At 43.4% G+C, this 23,619-nt stretch overlaps 1 protein-coding gene across 1 annotated transcript in view; it reads left to right on the plus strand.

The window, feature by feature from the left end:
• Positions 1-23,619, plus strand: part of LOC309552573 (uncharacterized protein) — a gene marked incomplete at both ends in the record, with an annotated part of 487,483 nt that overhangs the window by 357,976 nt on the left and 105,888 nt on the right. The gene's annotated exons all lie outside the window — the stretch shown is intronic.

Genomic DNA, 23,619 nt, shown 5'->3' on the forward strand with positions numbered 1-23,619 from the left:
AAAAGCGGTTGAACTTTAAACTACGTAAGGGGTTCTTTACTATCAGAGCGGTAAGGATGTGGAATACTCTTCCACAAGCAGTGGTATCTGCAGGGGCATCAACAGTTTCAAAAACTATTAGATGGGCACCTTAAAGACCACAACATACAGGGGTATACAATGTACGGTTAGCAGTAAACAAACACGCACACACATTATGGGTTGAACTGGATGGACTGAAGTCTTTTTTCAACCTCACCAACTGTGCAACTATGTAACCCTGTTGTCAGCTGGCACCAGAAGCTGTACCCACTGTTCTTGTGACATAGTCAGTCCAGTTGCAGTAGCAGTAGATACACACATACAGCTACAAGGAAAGCGGAACAGCAGCAGGTGACCAATCACAACAAAAGTTAGTGCCCCAGTGCCAATGTCAATCACCAGCACAGAGCCAATGACTTCTGGATGAGGGTGTGCTCCTCCCAGCTCAAATATTTGTTTCCCCCCCTCTCCGAAGGCCACTGTGATCCCCCCCCCCGTGTATTTCTTCATCCCAGAGTGTACTCCCCTCATGTGTCATCCTCAGATTGTACAATCTCCTGTGTGCTCCCCTAAGTGTAATTCCCCCCCAGTGTGAATCCACCCCCCTTCCATGTAACTCCCCCTAGTGTACCCCCCTAGTGTAATCCCCTCATTGTGAACCCCCCAAATAAATCCGCCCCATTGTAATCCCTTGCAAAGTATTCTCCCCTGCAGTGGGAGGTGAATTAGTGAAGCCAAGTGCTGGTACTTGTTCTGGAACTAGGCTCTGGGCCTAGGAACCCTGGGAAGTACCAGGGTGCCCGAATGGTTAGTCCCCCCCTGCCCCGAGCCTGTCCTGATCACCCCCCCCCCCCATATGCCCAGTATAATCTGATCTAATGACTGATCCTATTTAAACCTATCATCATCAGAGTAGGTAGGTATGTCTGTAGGTAGGAAAGTATGTAGGTAGTTGGGTGGGTGTACTCACTGGGTTTACCTGCCTTGGGTCACGGCAGCAGCTTCTGCACCATGATGCCCAGGTCCTCAGCCTTGACAGCCTGGAGCAGCTCCTGGTTCTTCTTCATCCTCACTGCTGTACCCCAGGGGAGTATGATCCTGGGTACTGGAGAGGAAGGGCAGATCCTAGCAGAGCTTCGTTGGTCCTCACATACCCAACATCCTTCCCCAGAGAGGAGGAGGGCTAGGAAATGGATGAGGACACGGGGTCAGATGTGCTGCTGGGGTGGCAAAGCACACTCAGGAACACCTGAGGGGTGATCACCATATTCGGGAGCCAGAAAGGGTGGGGCGGGGCGAGCCTGGGGGAGGAGACAGAAATCCCTGGGTGCAAGCTCCATAGTCAGGAGATGGGCCAGGGAGGGAGGGGCCGAGCCGAGGTGCCAGGGGAGGAGCCTCGAATACCTGGGGGCGAGCTTCATACTCAGGAGCCAAGCCGGGGAGGGAAGGGTTGAGCCAGGGTGAACCGGGGAGGAGCCAGATTTACCTGGGGGCAAGCTCCATACTCGGGAGCCAGGCCAGGGAGGGAAGGGCAGAGCCGAGGTGCTGGGGGAGGAGCCAGGAATACATGGGTGCGCTCAATACTCTGGAGTCAGGTCAGGGAGGGAGGGGCGGAGCTGAGGCACTGGGGGAGGAGTCAGAAATACCTAGGGGAGAGCGCCATATTCAGAACTGGGGTGGAGGCGCCCGGGTAACCCCTGGGGAATACACAGATACACAGAACAGCTAGGAGGGAAAAAGGAGAAGGATCATAACCTCCCATTGGTCTCCTGATCCTGCCTTCCTTCCATGAACCATATGGTTAGCTGCACTGATTCTGAGCTGTGTCCAGGCCGGGGCGGTGCCACTGCACACTCTGCAATCACATTGTTGTTTATCATCGTCTGCCTGCCCCTGCTCAGGAGATGTTATCTTGATGTTAGCTGCAGAGAGTAGGGAAACCAGCAGCCATGACTGCGCCCTAGTTCACCTAGCGGTAGTGCTGGCCCTGATTAGGCCTCCACTACAAAATGAGGATATAAATTTTACAACTCACTCATGTTATATAAATAGGATATTGTGTTTATGCAGCATATGGATATATATATGAAAATTCTGTCAACTAGTTTGCAGTGAGTGGTTTCTTTTTTACAACCTCCACATGTAAACTCTTCGGGAACTTGTTTGACCTTAAAGAGATGAATCACATCAGCATGTTCTGATAATGTTCTTAATGATAGTATGCAGCTGAAGACTGAAGGGTGTAACAGAAATGCTTGTAGAATAACCATTATTTTTTATCTGTCTCCAAGTACCATATATAAATAAGCTATTGATACATGGAAAGTGTAATCACAAAGATGTTGCTTTGTCAAAAATGAAATGCTTTTTAAAGGATTAGTTAGAGATGTACTGAAAAAAATATTTATTAATATATTTGTTACAATTGTAATGTGATAAAAAAATATATGCATAAATATGTAGAAAGCAGAAACCAACCTGTCCCCATGCTGTACTGCTGTACTTTGCCCCACAGGGAACAGAACTGTAAAATAAAATTTCTGATGATACAAACCACTTGCCGACGACCTACCTGGGAATATACAGTACATCTTGATTTTGACGTTAAAAACTGGGGTTTTGGCAGCAGCTAGCTTTGGTATTGTTTTTTCCCTTAGGTGGCTGACGTTCTGATAAAAGTGATTCCATCAGCAAATTCGCCACAAGATAACTTTTATAGGTGGCGGGAGAGGTGCCCCCTGCCACTTCCCAGTCGTGGAGCCGTCAGTTAGCCTGGAACCGATCCGATCTCTGAGCAGGAAGTTAAGTGAGGGCAAGATGGCCCCCACTCAACTCTATGCCCTTGGAGGACCGGAGCGACTTCTGACGTCACTTCCGGTTCTCAGGCAAAAAAAAAAAAAAAATTTTTTATTTTGCTATTAAAAGGTAAATGAGAGATCTAGGGTCTTTTTGACTCCAGATCACTCAATAAAGAGGACCTGTCATGCTTATTTCTATAGGTTAAATTAAAGGGATGATCGAACTTTTAAAAAGTTCGGTTCGACCAGAACACCCAAACTTCCCAAAAGTTTGGGTCCGGATTCCAGAACCCCATTGAAATCAATGGGACCTGAACTTAGGTAATCAAAAAACATAATTTTGAAGCCCTAAAACCCAATAAATGCCCCTAAAAAGTGCCTAGGGTTCTTGGTCATGCCCCAGGGACTATTAATCACACAAAAAAAGTTCTTAAAAATTGTCGTTTTTGATAGAGAGCCAATTATTGAAAAAATTATTGAAAACAAAAAAATGAGATTTCTTTGGATTTAGTGTCTGGGGGGTCTAAAAAGTGTACCTGTGAAGTTTCAGCTCTGTAGCATGTCCAGAACCAGAAAAAAAATATAATTTTTCTTAGAATTTTTATTAGTGCAGGGATGGGGTTCCGCTACTTTCACACCTGGGCATTTTTGTTTCAGGCGTTTATTGGGCATTTTTTGGGTGTCTTTGGAGGCAGGCATGATATCTGAACTTCTGTATAGGGGTATATATACACATATATATATATATATATATATATATACACATACACACATATAGGTGTGAAAGTAGCAGAACCCCATCCCTGCGCTAATGAAATTATTTGCAGGGATGGGTTCCGCTCCTATCACACCTATATGTGTGTATGTGTATATATACATATATGTGTGTGTGTATATATACTCCTATACAGAAGTTCAGATGTTATGCCTGCCTCCAAAGACGCCCAAAAAATGCCAAATAAACGCCTGCAACAACACACCTGGGCGTTTTTGTTGCAGGCGTTTATTGGGCATTTTTTGGGCGTCTTTGGAGGCAGGCATAACATCTGAACTTCTGTATAGGGGTATATATACACACACACACACACATATATATATATATATATATATATATATATATATATATATACACATACACACATATAGGTGTGAAAGTAGCGGAACCCCATCCCTGCGCTAATGAAATTATTTGCAGGGATGGGGTTCCGCTCCTATCGCACCTATATGTGTGTATGTGTATATATACATATATGTAAGTGTGTATATATACCCCTATACAGAAGTTCAGATGTTATGCCTGCCTCCAAAGACGCCCAAAAAATGCCCAATAAACGCCTGCAACAAAAACGCCCAGGTGTGTTGTTGCAGGCGTTTATTGGGCATTTTTTGGGCGTCTTTGGCGTCCATGTACAGTATAGTATGCACTCAATACTTGGTCAGGGCTCTTTTCCATTAATTACTTCATCAATATGGTGTGACATGGAGGTGATCAGTCAGTGGCACTGCTGAGGTGTTATGAAAACCCAGGTTTCTTTAAAAGCGGCTTTCAGATTGTCTGCATTGTTGGGTCTGGTTTCTTTCATCTTCCTCTTGACATTACCCCACAGATTCTCTATGGGTATTAGGTCAGGCGAGATTGCTGGCCAATCAAGCACAGTTCCAGGTATTGGTACTTTTGACAGTATGGGCAGGTGCCAAGTCCTGCTGGAAAATGAAATCAGCATCTTTATAAAGCTGGTCAGCAGTGGGAAGCATGACGTGCTCTGGAATTTCTTGGTAGAGGGCTGTGCTGACTTTGGACTTAATAAAACACAGTGGACAAACACCAGCAGATGGTATGGCTCCTCAAATCATCACAATACCCGGTTAAATAATCATGGCATCAACTGTGTTTGATTGGCCAGCAAACTCACCTGACCTATTGCACCTATGTCACTTGATATATACATCTTTCTATATGTGACATATGTGAGATAATTTTTTTGAGGTCATTTGCACACCATATATGGCCAGAGGATACTGATTACTAGTTACTGAGATATTGACATCACACATTTTTTTATATATACCAATTTATTAACACAACACAGGCAGCGCCAATCACTTCACTCCCCCTCCTTTACACATTTACTATATATCCCTTTCAGGGTTATATCTTGAAGTGGGCCGCAGCCAATTTTTCTATTTCTGCTCCTTTGCGTGGATCCCCCTTCTCTCTTTCACCTGACCTAAACCCCATACAGATTCTGTGGGGTATTGTCAAGAAGAAGATGATGAGAGATACCAGACCCAACAATGCAGATTAGCTGAAGGCTGCTTTTAAAGCAACCTGGGCTTTCTATTACACCTCAGTAGTGCCACAGGCTGATCGCCTCCATGCCACACCACATTGATGCAGTAATTCATGCAAAAGGAGCCCCGACCAAGTATTGAGTGCATAATATACTTTACATAGACATACTTTTCAGTAAGCCAACATTTCTGTATTAAAAATCCTTTTTTTTTTTTTTTTTTTTAATTAGTCTTATATAATTTCCTAATTTTCTGAGGTACTGAATTTTGGGTTTTCACTAAAGAAATGCTTGAAATATATCACTCTGCGTGTAATGCATTTATAGAAAATATATGAGTTTCACATTTTGAATTGAATTACTGAAATAAATAAATTAAAACTTTTTATTTCATATGTTTCTATGTTTTTATGTTTCTATGTTTATTGATATTTTAATTTCATAAGATATACCTGTAAGGAGAGATAGACATATTGCCATCTATCTTCAGCAAAACATATGCTGGTCAGTGCTCAGCATAACGCATAAAGATAAGAGCACAGACAGGAACTCAGCAGTACTGTACATAAGAATTCTGCACATTTCCACATTACAAGCTAAAATATATTTAATTTAAAATGAATTTAATCTAGATTTTACACTGCCTGGCCAAAAAAAATTCGCCACCTGGAATTACCTAAGCAACTAACCAAACTAAGCATGCAGTAACTATCCTATTGGATAGTTACTGCATGTGCCCAAAGAATGAGTTCAGCTTACTACCTAAATATACTGAATGACCAGGTTATTTCATCAATGGATTTTTTCTTCCCTGATGGCACTGCATATTCCCAGATGACAATGCTAGGATTCATCAGGTTCAATTTGTGAAAGAGTGGTTCAGGGAGCATGAGACAGCATTTTCACACATGGATTGGCCACCACAGAGTCCAGAACTTAACCCCATTGAGAATCTTTGGGATGTGCTTCAGAAAGCTTTGCGCAGTGGTCCGACTCTCCCATCATCAATACAAAATCTTGGTGAAAATCGAATTCAACACTGGATGGATATAAATCTTGTGACAATGCAGAAGCTTATCGAAACAATGCCACAGCGAATGTGTGCCGTAATCAAAGCCAGTGAAATAATAGAGTGTGTGACCTTTTTTTTTTTATGGCGACTTTTTTGTTTTTGGCAAGGCAGTGTATGTAAATGATCTACACTGCATAAATTCTAATAGTGATGTCAGGGAAATATATTCTGTTGTATAAATATTTGCCCCCTTTGCTGTGAACTCTAATATGCTTTTGTAAAACCATGGTTGGGACAAGGAGGAGGCTGGAGAAGCAGTTGCCTTGGATGTTTCCATGTGTATGGGTGGTGCAAGCTGCGTTGCATCTGTTATTTCCTCCTAGCAGTCGCCAGAGCTTGCCTCAGGACAGCATAAAGATATCAGAGGAAACAGGGAAGAATGTATCCGTTCTGCCTCCGAGTCTTGACAGGGCTGAATGAATCATGCTGGCACCGCTCTGATGCCTCCCGCTATTTGTAGGACATTGGAGATTGTTCAAGAACAAGTGGGCTGGATGTTAGGAGGGGTTGCCATGAATATTGATCTGCCCTGAGTCAATCCCCAGGAGTGGGCCTGGCAGGGGACAGAGAAACCCATAAATAGACATGGGCCATGCCAGCAGGGCATTCGGGTGGAAGATGGAGAAGCAGTGCAGAGAGGAGGCTGTCGGTGGCCCTTGAGGGAACCACTTGGGGCTTACCTTGGGCTGGAATTTGGGAGGCTGCCCTAGAAGAATCACACTACAGGAGGCAGTTGGAGGGATTCAAGCCGAAGAGGCAGCAGAGAGAGCAAGCAGAGACAGTGAGTAGATCAGCACAGTTTAGAGACAAGACAAGTAAACCAAATGAAGAGAAGAACCAAAAAGAGGATTTCTGTGTAAATAGGGAGGAAGCTGTCCCCTTTTTGTTCTCTGTTCTGGACATTTTCAAGTTGGGCATCCCATAATTCCCTACTCCATCCAAGTTATCATCTCCTAAACAAAATAACAAAAACAAGCCAGTGAATGAAGGAAATGCTGTGTGACTGGCTGTGTAGCAGTGAGGAACCCTAACTTCAGCAACTCCTGCAGGGGTAGTGCTACATTTGGGGGCTCCTCTGGGATTCACCCCTGGTATTCTACATGGCATGTTGCCCCTAGCAACCAGAAACTATTGAGCCAGAGACTGTTCTTTGCTGTCCAAATCTGCAAGGGGATGATGACAGGAAGCCGGAGTTATACACTGCTGAACTGTAAATGTCAAGTTGATGTTCAAGTGCTGTTGTCCATAGCAACCAGAGGAGGTTGCTGCCAACCAGCTATACTGCATTCCCAGTTGCCCCAACCATGGCTGAGACGGCTACTTATGATGCACCAAGGCATGCCTTAATTAGTGAGGACTGTATTGTATGCTTTCGTCCGGGGCAACCAAGTGGAAGGGAAGGTGACTGTGAGCCGAAAAATTCTGCTGAAACCAGTAAAAAGTGCATAGATCTGTCTAATGTTACCCATGGCAAATGGGGAAAATTGATGAGAACCGGGAGATTGCAGCTGAAATAAAAGACTGTCAAGATTTTGCTAAAATCAGTATGGTATGCACTGTTGCCCTTAACAACCACTATGGACTGTAGTTGCTGCCTGCGCTCAGCCATTTAGCCCTGGCTGAGATCGAGGGGCATTTTGCAACAAGTTCTGCAAATAACTGTGTATGTGAAGTGACAGTGTACATTGTAGTGTGCTGCGTTGTGAAAAGAAAGAATGATGTGCTTTTTTTTTGTCAAATGCAATGCACTGGCAGCCCATTTATAATGGTTGGGCTGCCTTAACGCAACACATTTTAACATGCAATGCAATGCGCATTAACAAACTGTAATTTGTATGAGTGCAAATCCATGCTCAAATATAAACATACATTCAATTTAAAGTTACATATAACAAGTAAATGAATAAAATACGTAAGAAGGGAGAATACAGCAAGACCAAACTCCACTTAGCTGACTATGAAGTGAAGTGATGAAAGGCAGACATGTATTTGCAATTGCTCAGGGGACCAGCAATGTCATAGGCTTCATGATTTGCTTAGTTTCTACTACTGGTTTGACATGAAATGTGAGTCATTTTGCTATATATTTGTCAGTTGAAGTAATAAATGCGTGCTATTTCACACTGCTGCTTGTGTTTGCTGTAATTATATATCACGGTGCTATAGTTACATACATAGTTAGTAAGGTTAAACGAAGACACCAGTCCATTCAGTTCAACCCCAGTGTGCGTGTGATTGTGTTTAGGTCACTACCATTATCCATACCCCTGTACATTGTGCTTTAAATGAAACACATTTAAAGGTTTTTTGAATAAATCTACACTCCCTGCTGACACCATCAACTGTGGAAGGGAACTCCACGTCTGCAAAAAATCTGTTACATAGTTTAAGATTGAACCGCTTTTTGTCCAACTTCATTGTGTTGCCATGTGTCTTCTTATGACCTTAGGTTGAATAGTTTCCTCCCAAAATTATAGTCACCAGTATAAGATTTGTATATTGTTATCATATCCCCTCTTAACCACTTAAGCCCCGGAAGATTTTACCCCCTTCCTGACCAGGGCCTATTTTGCGATTCGGCACTGCGTGACCTTAACGGAAAATTGCGTGGTTGTGCGACGCTGTACCTAAACGAATTTGATGTCCTTTTTTTCCCACAAACAGAGCTTTCTTTTGGTGGTATTTGATCACCTGTGCGATTTTTTGATCATGCGCTATAAACAAAAAAAGAGCGTCAATTTTGCAAAAATAACAATATATTTCACAATTTTTTATATGAAATTCCCCAAAAAAAGTAAAAATCAAAATTTTTTAACATTTTTTGGCCAATTTGTTTTATGCTACATATGTTTGGTAAAAAAAAAAAATCCCAAAAAGCATATCTAGATTGGTTTGCGCAAAAGATATCGCGTTTACTAACAAAGGGAAAGATTTTTGTAATTTTTGTTGTTTTTTTTTAACGAGTAATGGCGGCGATCTGCGATTTTTTTGCGGGACTGCGACATTGCGGCGGACAGATCGGACCCTTGGCTGACATTTTTGACACTTTTGGGGTTACCAGTGACATTATTGCAGTAATCAGTGCTATACATATGCACTGTTACTGTAAAAATGACACTGTCAGTGAAGGAGTTAACTGTATTGGAGAGGGAGGGGTTAAGTGTGTCCTAGGGGCGTGTTTCTAACTGTGATTGGCTGTGGCTACTAGTGTAAGAACAGAGATCAACGGTCCTACATAGTAGAACCGTCTGATCTCCATTCTTACACAGGGAAGAATGACAGGCGGCTTTGTTTACATCAGCCGCCTGCCTTTCTTCCGTTGTAACGGACGATCGCGAGTGCCCGGCTGACATCGGCTCCGCCAGGCACACGCGCGTGGGGGGGTCCGTGACCGCGTGGGAGTGCACCTCCGGCGGCGCGCGCTCACTCCCTAGAGCCTCACAGGCTAGCGACGTAGTACTACGTCGCTTTGCCTGTGAGGGGCTGACCGCCGCAGTAAATAGTAAAAAGACTATTTACTGCGGCGGTCGGCAAGCGGTTAAAGCAGAATTCCACCCAAAAGTGGAAGCTCCACTTATCTGGGGGGCAGATATCTGTTTTTGACAGGTACCTGGCCCTACTTCTATCGGACCTCGCTGCATTGAGATCTGTCAGAAGTTCGGACCCCATCCTCCGCAGCGCAGCAGGCTTCGCACATGCGCAGTAGGGAATTGGCTGTGAAGCCGCAAGGTTTCACTGCTGGTTTACCTTACAGGCTATGGCAGGGGCAGCACCCGAGAGCTGATGGAAAAATTGGCTGGGGTGCTGACATCGCTGGATTCCAGGACAGGTAAGTGCCCTAATATTAAGTATGTGTAGCTGTTGACTTTTACTTTTTCTGTGACTGGGCCTGGAGCAACGTTTTAAGCATTTCTTCTCCAGGGAGAATAAGTTTGATGTTTTTAGTCTTTCCTCATAACAAAGGTCCTCCAGCTCCCCTGTTAGCTTTGTTTTCCTTCTCTGCCTTTCCAGGACAGGTAAGTGTCCTAATATTAAAAGTCAGCAGCTTTAGTATGTGTAGCTGTTGACTTTAAATTTTTCTGTGGGGGGGGCTGGAGCACAGCTTTAAGCATCTCTTCTCCAGGGAGAATAAGTTTAATGTTTTTAGTCTTTCCTCATAACTGAAGTCCTCCAGCTCCCCTGTTAGTTTTTTTGCCCTAGCTCAAACCCCTTCTTCCTGAGGATTGGGGACCAAAACTGGACAGCACACTCAAGTTATGGCCCAACCAGAGTTTTGTAAAGTGGTAGAATTATAGTTTTATCTCTTTAGTAAATACCTTTTTAATGCATGCTAAGAGTCTGCTAGTCTTGCTTGCTGCAACTTGGAATTGCATGTAATTGCTTAGTCTGTAACTTGCATGCACATTTTTTGCTTCCTAGTGAATTACTTTTTATTTATGAATATTAAACCTCATCTGCCATCTATCTGAGTGTATAATAGTAGCGATTATATAAATAAGTGCAGCGCTAATTAAATAAGTGGACCATGACAGTTCACTTTACACAAATAAATATATCGAAATGATTCAAATGTGACAAAAAATATAATCATGAATAATAAAAGTCCCAGGTGTGAAAGTGAAGTAATAAGTCCAAAGTGTTAAAGGTGATCTCAGTGGTTGCCAGATCCTGACACCAATGAAGAAAAAATTAATATAGGCGCTCACCAGATGTCATGGACCCAAATTACCATATAGCAAAGGGTCATATGAGGCTCACACAAGAGATTCTGGACTCCTCCCCATCAGACTGTACCCACAGATGTTCCAAAGGTTAATCTCAGATGGAATGAAGAAATACTGAAAATCTCCCATATGCCATAAGAATATAAACCGAAGTAAGAGAACATAGTGTAAAACCGCTAAAACAGGTTTATTGATCAAGCAGAAATACACTTACAAGCATCCACTGGTAAAGACAAATGGTATACAATCAAGGCAGGCTGTCTATAACCAGATCCTGAGGCGTTTCATCGTGCAGAAATCCACGCATTATCAGAAGGGAAACTCAGCTTCTAAACGACCCACAAGCTGTGCAGTTTGTTCTCTTAGGGAACTCAAGGCTTTCTTAAGGGCAGCAATTTCTGTTATGAACAGACCCTGCAAATGTGCTTTAAAGGCCACACAACAATTGGAACCATCAGAGTGGTGCTGCTAAAATGTTGTTATCTGGGTTGCTATAGAGGTGTGAGAAGGGAAGAGGTGTAGCCAGAAAGCATTAAGCTTCCATGGGGCCCCCGATAAAGTAGAGGGGGCTCTAGCTTTTAGGCCAGGTTCACACTGGGGCCATTTTGAAATTGTGTGAGTTCAGTTGAACTCGCACGATTTCAAGTCGGCATTTCAGTCTGACTTCGGGGTGATTTCATAGACATCTGTGTGGGTTCCTGCAGTACAGAAACTACTTTTGGGAATCGGTGCAGCGCCACAAAGTCGGCGTTGCACTGATTTGGACAGTGCCATTGCCGGCAATTGGTTCCAATTTAACATGTGATTTGATATGTCTAATCGCATATCAAATCGGACCAATGTGAACGTGGGCTTAGGTAGACTAGCACCAGGGAATAGTCAGAGATGCCTCTCTGGGCATACTTGATATCATATATATCAAGACCGACAGTGTACACAAGCAGGTCAGGAATGCCATGGGTCTATCCCCCCCCCCCCCCCCCCACTTCATCCATGAATTTTAGAAGCGCTATACGGCGGTTGCCATTCCCTGCTAGGATCGGAGGGTGTTTGTCATATGCCTGATCAAGAAAACAGTTTAGGTCTCTTACTAAGAATAAGGGAACCCCAAGATTGCCCAGCTGGTAGGTCAGTAACACTCTGAGAACCGCTGAATGGAAGTGGTAGATATACAAATGCTAAGACACATTTAAGCAGGAACATACAACATAACAGAAATATATATCTTCCATCAGCATCAATGAGCTTATCATACACTTGGAAATCCAGGACAGAATGTACCAATACACTCACCCCTCGTGAGTAGGAGGTATGGGTGGAATGGAATGCTCACCCTACCCAGGAAAAGGTGTATAGCACAAATAGCAGGTAAATGCTTTCTAAGAGCTGTAGAAAACATAGTGTGTTTAAATAGGTTCTGGAGCCCCCTAATGTTCCAGGAAAAAATTGGAATGGCAGCCATCTTGAGGTAATAGGTATATGGGTAACAGGAGGAAACATCCACATACACAGCAGGCAGCATGTAATCTGGGAGCTAGTTGAGTGAACTCCCAGGGGCCTGTAGGAACCCTACAATGGGGACAAAGTACTCCAGAGACAAGAGTATCTGGATATGTAGATATAGAAATTTTGAACAGGTACGTGCAACTGCAGAGTCAGAACATCACAGGTTACATCCATGTTGTCATTAGAATTGCCTGGTATGGCATGTAAAGGGGCTCAAATTGGCCACATGCGGAATGACCTGGTGCACAAGAAAAACAAAAAAAAGGTAGAACAAAGAGCCCAACTGGTGGACAAACAGGGAGGACAACAGGTTGTTCCATCCATATGTCCTGTGGTCGACTACCACTAGGACTTGTAATTTGCAAGTATTTTCCAATGTGTAGCAAAACTTGTTACTCTCTACTCAAAAAAAAAGGGTAAAACGTCTCCCAGCTGAAGGTGCGGTATCCTGTGCAAGGCCCGAGCACCAACACCATGGCTCTCAAGTACGGTGAATGGGTAGACCGTCAGTCATCATCTGCAGCATTTCACCAGGCGCAAGGTTTCTCTATTCCCTGGCCTGTCAAAGGACAATTTCCTTGTCCTTGTAGTTCAGCACACTGGCCAGGAGATTACATGGTGGGCAGCCTGGAGGAAGGGGCCTAGGAGGCAAGCAGTATGCCCACTCTACTGAGTACAAAGGATTGTTATTACGTTTTAGGCTGTTCTCAATATCTTCTTTCATCTTTTAGAGTATTCACAGAGGCTGTACATTTATTCACTGTACATTTATTCACTGCTCTCAGAATGTCAGCTAGTGTTGGTTGATCGCCCTCCTTATCCCCCTCCTGGGTGTCTGAAGGTGTATGTTCAACGCAATCAGAGGGACATTGTGAGGACTGCTCATCCCCGGGCTCTGCCATAAAAGATGGCAGGAGTGGCCTCAAGATCCTCCTCAGGTGCCTGTCCTGTGATGCTCGATAGTTTCTGAGCATAGTACAGAATGTCCTTATGGGGATCTTTCCCTGGTGCCTTTGGAGTCTTGGGCGGGGTACTCACTGTGTCCTTCTTGTTTGCACCTTATGGACCATGCTGAGAGAGTGCTTGCCGTGGCGCCATTTTGGAAGTCTGAGCGTGCCCTGTCCTCCTTGTTCTTGCAGGTCACTATGCCAGTCGATCTAAGGTTTGGGAACAGTGAGGTGTGGATAGGTCCGGATCAAAAAACAGTATGTCTGGCTAGCTAGGAGCAGGATCTATGCAGGAACGGGATCGGGAGCTATGTGCGATGTGATCGCTCACACGCCCCGCTCTTCCTCACCTTTAACATTAGGTAGCCTATAGCATAAACCAGCAAGCAATTTACCATTTGTTTCGTCCCTTTAACACTCCAGCCCTAAAAACTCTATTTCATCACTAGCCCTGTTAGCAAAATAATCTCCCATATTCACTTTCAAATCACTCTTGACATATAGGCACACCCCTCCTACTCCTCTACCTACCCTGATCCTCCTACACAGGGAGTACCCCATGGGCAGTCACGAGTCAATCATGTCAGCTGTCATCCAGGTTTCTGATATTAGGTCAAAACCCACCTCATATACCAGAAGTTCTAGTTCTTACATTTTATTAACCATACTTCTAGCATTTGTGTTCAAGCACATATTTTATCCTTGCTCACTCTTAGGTTACAGTAAGATTCATACAGCTTACAAGTATTAATCCTTGATACTTTAGTTGTCATCATGTTTAAGTCCCCTTTCCCAACCAACTTTGCCCACATCTCTTTGATCCTTGTTCACTGCATGGTATACTTCTTACTGCCCCCCCCCCCAACATCCTAGTTTTAAAGTTCCTCAAACCTTCTGGCCATCCTTTCCCCCAACAGAGCTGCACCCTCCCCATTTAGGTGCAGTCCATCTCTGCTATAGAGGGGTAACTGATTGCAAAGTTGGCCCAGTTCCTTATGAAATGTATTATGAAAAGGGGAGGGGGGGGGGGGTTTGTGACTTTAAATTAAACACATGATGCAACCAGATCAGAGGTTGGGACTTTGAGTGAGGCAAGTGGCATACAGCTGATAAAACAATGTTATACAATGGCATATTTATTGATTGATTCATGGATAACATTAGATTAGTTAGACATGGCACAATACAGAAATAAAACAGTGAAATAAACTATAATGTGTAGGTGTCAAAACGCACACCAAAATGCAGTATAAACATAGAGTTCCGAAAAAAGGGAGCAGGCCTACACGCTGGCGCCTGACTGTCGTATCCCTGCTGTGGAATGGCGGTCTATTTGATGTGAGTTATTGGCCATTTCCTGTTTTGACATGTACATGTTTTTTACTCTCATTTTTAATAAATAATACTACACTATATAAGCTTTTTTGGCTCAATTTGATGAGCATTTGTTTAGCAAGTCCACCATTCTTTGGCTGAGAGGACGTCCCTGCACCTCAAAGGGGTTTTTCCAGTTCCTGATGGGATTGTAAACAAGGTCCATGTTCTCATGATATCTGGTGAGGACATACATATGTTGGTGGAGGAGCACTGTCACTGATTGCAACAGTCACTGGAGGTTGATTCACCATTTTTTCTGAACTTTTTTCTGAACTCTTTGTTTATACTGCATTTTTATGTTTTTACACATTTTGGTTTATTTCACTGTGGATTACGGACTATCATAGAGGATTGGACATTCATTTTCCAATTTGTTTTTGTGTTATTATGAGCACACTCATTGTATCATTATTATCATTTTGCTATTTATATGTCATTTATTTACTAGCGCTGCACTTGTTTTTGTCTCACTGTTTAGAAGGTATATATTCACCTTTTTGCGCTAGCGTCTTCCCTTAATAGCGCTTGCTCGTTATAGTTTTTGCATACATCAAGGATATCCCTACTGGGTAGGGAACCCAAATCACTGGTGCTGTAAAAATTTTAAAAAATGTGCAAAAAAGCAAATAAATTGATAAAACAACAATTTCATGTAAAAATAGATTTCATCAATAGAGTTGTATTTTCTTGCAAGTTGTTGTTTGGATTTGTTTTCTCAGCACTATAGTTGAGGTAGTACCTCAATTAGTTTATTACCTTTTGCTTTACCTGCTTTATTTAAAATTGTGGCGACACATTATGCTTCATTGTGGAGTTTAGTGAAATTTTTTTTTTTTTATTGATTTAGAGGTGGCACCGCATTAAATTATTATATTTATTCATTATCACATGTTGGGACACAGTATAGCTGCCTTGGTTGTATATTTTAGTGGTATATTTTTGGTTAGCGCACAAGTAGTTAGATTTTTTACAACTCTATTTATGTGTTTCCACTTCGCTGCTACACTTTTAATTCATCAAATTTTTCCATTTTGAATAGTGTCATTTGAGTGGGCATACCATACTTCTATCTATATTGCAGACATATGGCAAATACAAAGGTGCTTATCGCCTGTGGCAATTCATAACTAAGAGGCAGTAATTAATCACGACATCCTTTACAGTAAAGAAATGTTGATTGAATTACAGTTGTGGTGACCTAGTCATCACAAAGCCTTTTTGTGGGAAGCAAGTTAAATGTTATAATCCAAAGAGGACTAACTGAAAAACCAAAAAAAAAAGGAAAAATGCTTCAAATGTTTTTTAGAAGTATACATTTCTGGACTCTCCTTCTAAAATTCTAGTTGCCTGTGTCATGCTGAATTAGTGGTTTTAGAACTTCAGATTCAGATTAACTTAAGTGGTAGAGGCTGTTCACTTAGCAAGGGTAAATTACAGTATCTCACAAAAATGAGTACACCCCTCATGTTTGTGTAAATATTTTATTATATCTTTTTATGTGACAACACTGAGGAAATTACACTTTGCTACAATGTAAAGTAGTGAGTGTACAGCTTGTATAACAGTGTCAATTTGCTGTCCCATCAAAATACCTCAAAACACAGCCATTAAAGTCTAAACCGCTGGCAACAAAAGTGAGTACACCCCTAAGTTAAAATGTCTAAATTGGGCCCAATTAGCCATTTTTCCTCCCCAGTGTCATGTGACTCGTTAGTGTTACAAGGTCCCAGGTGTGAATGGGGAGCAGGTGTGTTACATTTGATGTTATCGCTCTCACTCTCTCATACTGGTCACTGCAAGTTCAACATGGCACCTCATGGCAATATCTGAAAAAAAGAATTGTTGCTCTACATAAAGATGGCTGCATGAGTGCTGCCGCAACTGGGGAGCTACAGTTTATTGAGGGAAACATGAATGCCAACATGTACTGTGACATACTGAAGCAGAGCATGATCCTGGGCCTGAAGGGCAATATTCCAACATGATAACAACCCCAAACACACCTCCAAGATGACAACTGCCTTGCTAAAGAAGCTGAGGGTAAAGGTGATGGACTGCCCAAGCATGTCTCCAGAACTAAACTCTATTGAGCCTCTGTGAGGCATCCTCAAACAGAAGGTGGACAAGCGCAAGGTTTCTAACATCCACCAGCATCATGATCTCATCATGGAGGAGTGAAAGAGGACTCCGGTGGCAACCTGTAAAGCTCTGGTGAACTCCATACCCAAGAGGGTTAAGGCAGTGCTGGTAAATAATGGTGGCCACACAAAATATTGAAACTTTGGCCCAATTTGGACATTTTCACTTAGGGGTGTATTCACTTTTGTTGCCAGTGGTTTAGACAATAATGGCTGTGTGTTGAGTTATTTTGAGGGGACAGCAAATTTACACTGTTATACAAGCTGTACACTCACTACTTTACATTGTAGCAAAGTGTCATTTCTTCAGTGTTGTCACATGAAAATATATAATAAAATATTTACAAAAATATGAGGAGTGTACTTACTTTAGTGAGATACTGTATACAGTATCTATGCAAAGTAAATGGTCCCTTAGCTTAGTAAATATTGGGAAGCTTTGTTCACTTTGACAACCCAATCAGGATGTTTAATTGCACATAATGGGACGATTAACCTCCCTGGCGGTATGATTCTTTTGGATTTTAGGTGCTGAAAGCGGTACCATTATTTTGCATGTAATTCTTGTGAATGAGCAGTTCAAACCAACTGTATACATTTATTATATATATTATATATATATATATATGTATGTATACATATATTATGTATACATATATTATATATATGTATATATATATATATATATATATATATATATATATAATGTATACAGTTGGTTTGGGCTGCTCATTCACAAGAATTACGTGTATATATATATATATATATATAGATGTATATATGTGTGTATATATATATATATATATATATATATATATATATATATATATATATGTATATATATATATATATATATATATATATATACGTATATATATATACTGTATATATATATATATATATATATACATATATTTACATAAAAAGTACAGTAAAACTGCAGGAAAGGGCACTGGGGGGCAATGTAATGTGATTTTATTTTGAATGGTATCAGTGTGTTTGGTGCATTTTACATTTGAATTTGCCGCCGGTTCCACCCCCCGGCGGACGTCACGTCGCCGGAGACGGAAGCCGGGGCTCACAGACGATCGGGAGGAAGCTCCGCCGCCGCACACCGCCCGCAGTCTTCGCTGGATCCCGGATCCAGCGATCTTCTTAGCGCTACCCCGAGTGTGACTCGGGGTTACCGCTTTTGGCACTAAAATCTTACCCCGAGTCACACTCGGGAATACCGCTAGGAAGGTTAAAGTGAACACAGTTCCCTCCTATTCACTACTGTGAAGACTCTCTACTTCTTTATTAACCACTTAAGCCCCGGAAGATTTTACCCCCCTTCCTGACCAGGGCCTATTTTGCGATTCGGCACTGCGTGACTTTAACGGACAATTGCGCGGTCGTGCGGCGCTGTACCTAAACAAATTTGACGTCCTTTTTTTCCCACAAACAGAGCTTTCTTTTGGTGGTATTTGATCACCTGTGTGATTTTTTGATCATCAAATTCACCTCAAAAAAATGTAAAAATCAGAATTTTTTAACATTTTCGGCCAATTTGTTTTATGCTACATATGTTTGGTAAAAAAAATTGCAAAAAGCGTATTTTGATTGGTTTGCACAAAAGTTATTGCGTTTACTAACAAAGGGAAAGATTTTTGTCATTTTTGTTGTTTTTTTTTAACGTGTAATGGCGGCGATCTGCGATTTTTTTTCGGTACTGCGACATTGTGGCAGACAGATCGGTCCCTTGACTTGACCTTGATTTTTGACACTTTTGGGGCTACCAGTGACATTTCTACAGTAATCAGTGCTATACATATGCACTGTTACTGTAAAATTACACTGGCAGTGAAGGGGTTAACTTTTTTTGAGAGGGAGGGGTGGTGTGTGTCCCTAGGGGCGTGATTCTAACTGTGATTGGCTGTGGCTTGAGGTGTAGGAACAGTGATCAAGCCCTCCGGTGGTCACAAGAAGCCATGGTCGAGTGAGGCAAAGGCCGGACAGTCTGGCTCGGCGGTCCGGTCCACCTCTTCCTGCAGGGGCGCCCTCCCCCGTCTTAGGGGTGGGGGACGTCTGTGTTGCTTTCAGGTTCCCTGGTTGTCCACTATTCAGGACAGGGTTCATGAGTTGCTTCTTTTTCAGGGTACAAGATTAGTTTTCGATCTCGCCCGTGGACAGGTTCTTCCTGTCAGGTCTCCAGCTGCCTACTGCTCGTCTCAGGGGTCTCATGGGGGCGGGGCATGTTCTGATCGCCCAAGGAGTCTTTGTGCCCGTGACTTCACGGGACATGTTTCGTGTTTTTTTCTTCCATCCTGTTCACTTTGCCCAGAACAGGGGGCACAGTGCGTCCGCTTTGGGGCTTGCAGTCTCAGAACCGTTTTTTTTTCGGGTGCTGGAGTTCTGGATGGAATCCCTCAAAGCCAGTCGTAGCGTCATTGGGTCCAGGGGACTTCCTGGCCTCCCATCGCCTTGCTGTATGAGTGTCTACCCATCCCTATCTACGAGGGTTCTCAGAGATGTCTCCGCTTCACTGTGGCAGGGGAGCTGGCCAGTTTTCTGGCGCTACCCTTCGGTTTCGCTTCGGCTCCCGGGTTTTTCACCAAGATTTTGGTTCCAGTGCGGGCCTTACTACGTTTAAAGGAGATTGTGTACTCTTTTATCTGGCCGACCTCCTGTTCAGGTCGAGCTTGTGTGCATCTTTGTCGAGTTTTCTGACCGTGCCGGTTTCAGACACTCCGTTCAGTTCAGGTGGAACGTCCATTTTTATTGGTTAGCACTGACTCCTTCACGTCATTTTCATTACCTGGGAATGGTCCTTGACTCGGCTCAGGCACAAGTTTTTTCTTCTGGTGGGCTAACCCCCGGCTCCTGAGGGACGAGATCAGATCCCTCAGGGACGACAATCCCTCCTCCTTGCAGACTTATGTGCGGTTTCTGGGTCTGATGGTTTCGGCTTTTGCAGCCATCCAGGTGGCCAGGTGAGGCAGGACGCCTCGGTCATTGGACAAGTAGTTTCTCTGTTCCACTGGCTGCAGTCGGATCCTTTGTGGTGGCTCAGATCACCGGCCCTGACACAGGGCCAGTCATTTCGGCCTCTGTTGTGGATGGTGTTCAGCACGGATGTCAGCCTGTCAGGCTAGGGAGAAGTCCTTGGCATGCCTAGTGCCCAGGGATTGTGGTCGGCGATGGGGGCCTCTTTGCTGTTACATGTCTTGGAGCTCTGCGCAATCAGGCTTTGTCTGTTTCCATTGGTTATCTCAACTTCAGGGGTGTCCGGTTCCAGTATAGACGGACGATGCCACGGCTGTGGCTTATATCAATCACCAAGGGGGCACCAAGAGTGCCTGGGCAGCCGAGGAAGTGACCGTGCTCCTGTCTTAGGCCTAATTGTGCATTCCTGCGCTTTTAGCTGTTCCCATTCCAGGTGTGGAAAATTGGCAGGCGGACTGTCTGAGTCGCCTGACCTTGGACCAGGTAGTCCGGTCCCCGCATCCGGAGGTGTTTTGCCTACTGTGTGCCCGGTGGGGGACTCCGGACGTGGATCTGTTCACGCCCCATCTCAACAATGGGGTTGGGAAGTTCGTGGCCGGAAATCGCAATCCTCTGGCGGATGCCACGGATCCGTTATCGGCTGTTGTATGCCTTCCCTCCGATTCTACTGTTGTCCAGGTCCCTTCGCAGGTTGGCGTTGGAACAGATGTTGGTCTTTCTGGTGGCCCCAGACTGGCCACGTTGGTCCTAGTATGCGGCCATCATTTAGATGGTCGTCAGGCCTCCCTGGCGGCTTCCGCTGCGGGATGATTTTCTGTCTCAAGGACCGATTTTCCTTCCTGCTTTGCAGTCTCTGGCTTTCACAGCGTGGTTGTTGGAAGCCAGGTCTTGAGGGGTAGGGGTCTTCCACAGGCGGTCATCCCTACATTATTGAAGGCTCTTAAAGCTACCTCGAGGAAGATTTCTCATTGCACCTGGAAAGTGTATATGCCTGGTGCGGATCACATGCGTTCCATCCTTGCACCTTCTCAGTGGCGAAAGTTTTTGGCCTTCTGGCAGAAAGGAGTGGATCAGCGTTTGGCGCTGAATGGGATCAAGGGTCAGTTGTCGGCTTTGGCCATCTTTTTCCACATCCCTTGGCATTGTATTCTTTGCTTTGCACTTGCCTCATAAGGGTGCAGTGTGTGGCTCCTGCAAGGAAGGCTCCCTTGCCTCCCCGGGGCCTGAATTTGGTGTTGTCTGTGTTACAACTACCTCCCTTTGAGAACATCAGAGTTTTTCCTCTGCCTGTGTTGTCCCAGACAGTTGATTTTCTGGTGGCTATCACGTCTGCTCGCAGAGTGTCTGCATTGGCGGCTTTGTCTTGCCGTTCTCCTTATCTGGTGTTTCATAGGGATGAAGTGGATCTGCGACCCACTCAGTCTTTTATTCCCAAGGTTGTTTCTTTCTTCCACCTCCATGAGGATATCGTGCTGCCTTCGCTTGTGAGAAGCCAGAGCATCTCCAGGAGATGGCTTTGCATTCCTTGGATGTGGTCCGGATGGTCAGGGTTTTCCTGGCTGCCGCGGCATCTGTTCGGCAGTCTGATTCCCTGTTTGTTCTTCCTGAGGGACCTCGGAAGGGCTCGGCCACGTCCGCGGCCACCTTTTCTCCGTGGATCAGACTAACGTTTTTTGCTTCAGGCCTCTTCCATCGAGGGTCAGGTTCCTCCTTTCCCTGTAAGGGCCTTTTCTACTGGAGACGTCAGCGTCTCTTGGGTTTTTCGCCATCAGGCTGCTCTGGCTCAGGTGTGTAAAGCGGCGACCTGGTCATCTGTGTCTGTGCACTCTTTCACACACTTCTACAGAATTGATGTTTTGGCATCCTCGGATGCTTCCCTGGGCCGCAAAGGTGCGGCGGTTGTTTGCAGAGACATATTTTTTTTCTGTCTCTTCCTTGGGGTGTTTTTTCATTACCTTTTCAGTTGGTTGTGTCTTCCCACCCCTCACACCTGCACTGCTTTAGGACGTCCCAATAGTGAAGGCTTATATGGATCGGCGGCGACTGTCAGAGGATGCAAGAGAAAATAGAATTTTTGTAAGAACTTACCGTAAAATTCTTTTCTCTGAGTCCTCTGACAGTCGCCGCCCCCGCCCGGTACTGCTTGCTACAAACTGAGGACCAGTTGTGACTGGATCAGGGATAATGGCTGGGGACGGCCCCCTAGAGGTGTGTCTAAGTATAGAAAAGTTTTGTATTAACATTTCTATCTGCCTAGCTTACTCCTGCAGGGGGCGCCATTACCCAATAGTGAAGGCTTATATGGATCTGTGGCGACAGTCAGAGGATTCAGAGAAAAGAATTGTACGGTAAGTTCTTACAAAAATTATATTAATTTGACAGCTTACAGTACATTAGCATGATGAGTAAGTTATAAAAAGTTTTAAATTAAAGTATGTGGCATGTGTAGATTATTTGACATCTACGGCTCATCATTTTTTAAACTATTGTTTTACACAACAAAATACCTTTTGGTAGTAGTTGTGAAATAAAATTAATATTTGTTGGAAAAAAAAAAAAAATTAATACTAATAATGGCCAAAAAAGATACAGCGATAGTAAACAAATGTCATTTCAAAAATCTCCCCTTACTCTAATGGTCAGTATAGCGACCCTTTACATTTGATCCCAATTAGTTTTTACATTGGTGGTAAGTGTAGCACCCCCTTACATAAGTGATTAATGTAATTCCCCTATACATTTGTGGTGTTATAGTGCCCCCTTAAATATGTGGTCAATGTAGTTCTCCTTAAAATCAGTGATTAGTGTAGTGCCCTCTTACATTGGTGGCTGGTGTTGTGTCCCCTTGCATTGGTGGTCAGGATGGTGTTGGTGGTCAGTGTAGTGTCCCCTTACATTGGTGGTCAATATAGTTCCTTCCTACATTGGTGGGAAGTGTAATCACCCCTTACATTGGTGGTCAGTGTAGTGTTTTCTTACATTGTTGGTCAGTGTTATAACCCCTTACATTGATGGTTTGTGTAACACCCCCTTACAGAGGTGGTTAGTGTAGATCTCCCATATATACACCGTATGTAGTCAGTGTAATTCCACCTTACATTGGAAATCAGTGGTAAATTGCTACCATAAAATCATTTTTTCCTTACATTGGAGGTTTATGGAAAATTGCCCACTAGAAATAAGTGATCATGATCAGTATAGACAGGAAATCAGTTTACAGCTGCTAAAGAAACCCATAGCAAGCTCTGAAGGGGCCCTAAGTTGGGAAAGGGGGCTCTATATTTTTTCAGCATTTTTTTTATTTATTGACTGGAGCAAATTCTGGAGTTGCTCCATCACTGGATGCATACTAGTGACTCACTAAGTAGTAGGGTATAACGTTCATCTTTAAAAACATTATGCTATAGATTGCCACATATTCAAATTCAACCGTACACAAAAGTTTTATCAAATTAACTATTCTACTGCAAACAATTGTCTAATGTTCTGGGCAAGTGCACATCCTCTAAACCTTCTTTTTTAATTTTATAAACTGTAGAATCATTGTTGAAAATAGTTACAAAATACACTATCACATTATACAGTTGTGTGTAAGAGTACATCACCGGTAACGAAAGTTAAAATCTGAGTAATCAGAATGATGTATTTTGCAGAGACGTTAAAAGAAAATATAAGATAAGTAGTATATTAATCTCACAAAATGCACAATTTATGTAGAGGGCAGATGTGACTTTTTTTGCAAATAATTTTGCACTGTTCA

The sequence above is a fragment of the Pelophylax lessonae genome (assembly GCF_965119305.1).
Source record: "Pelophylax lessonae genome assembly, chromosome: 4".
Classification (NCBI taxonomy): Eukaryota; Metazoa; Chordata; class Amphibia; order Anura; family Ranidae; genus Pelophylax; species Pelophylax lessonae.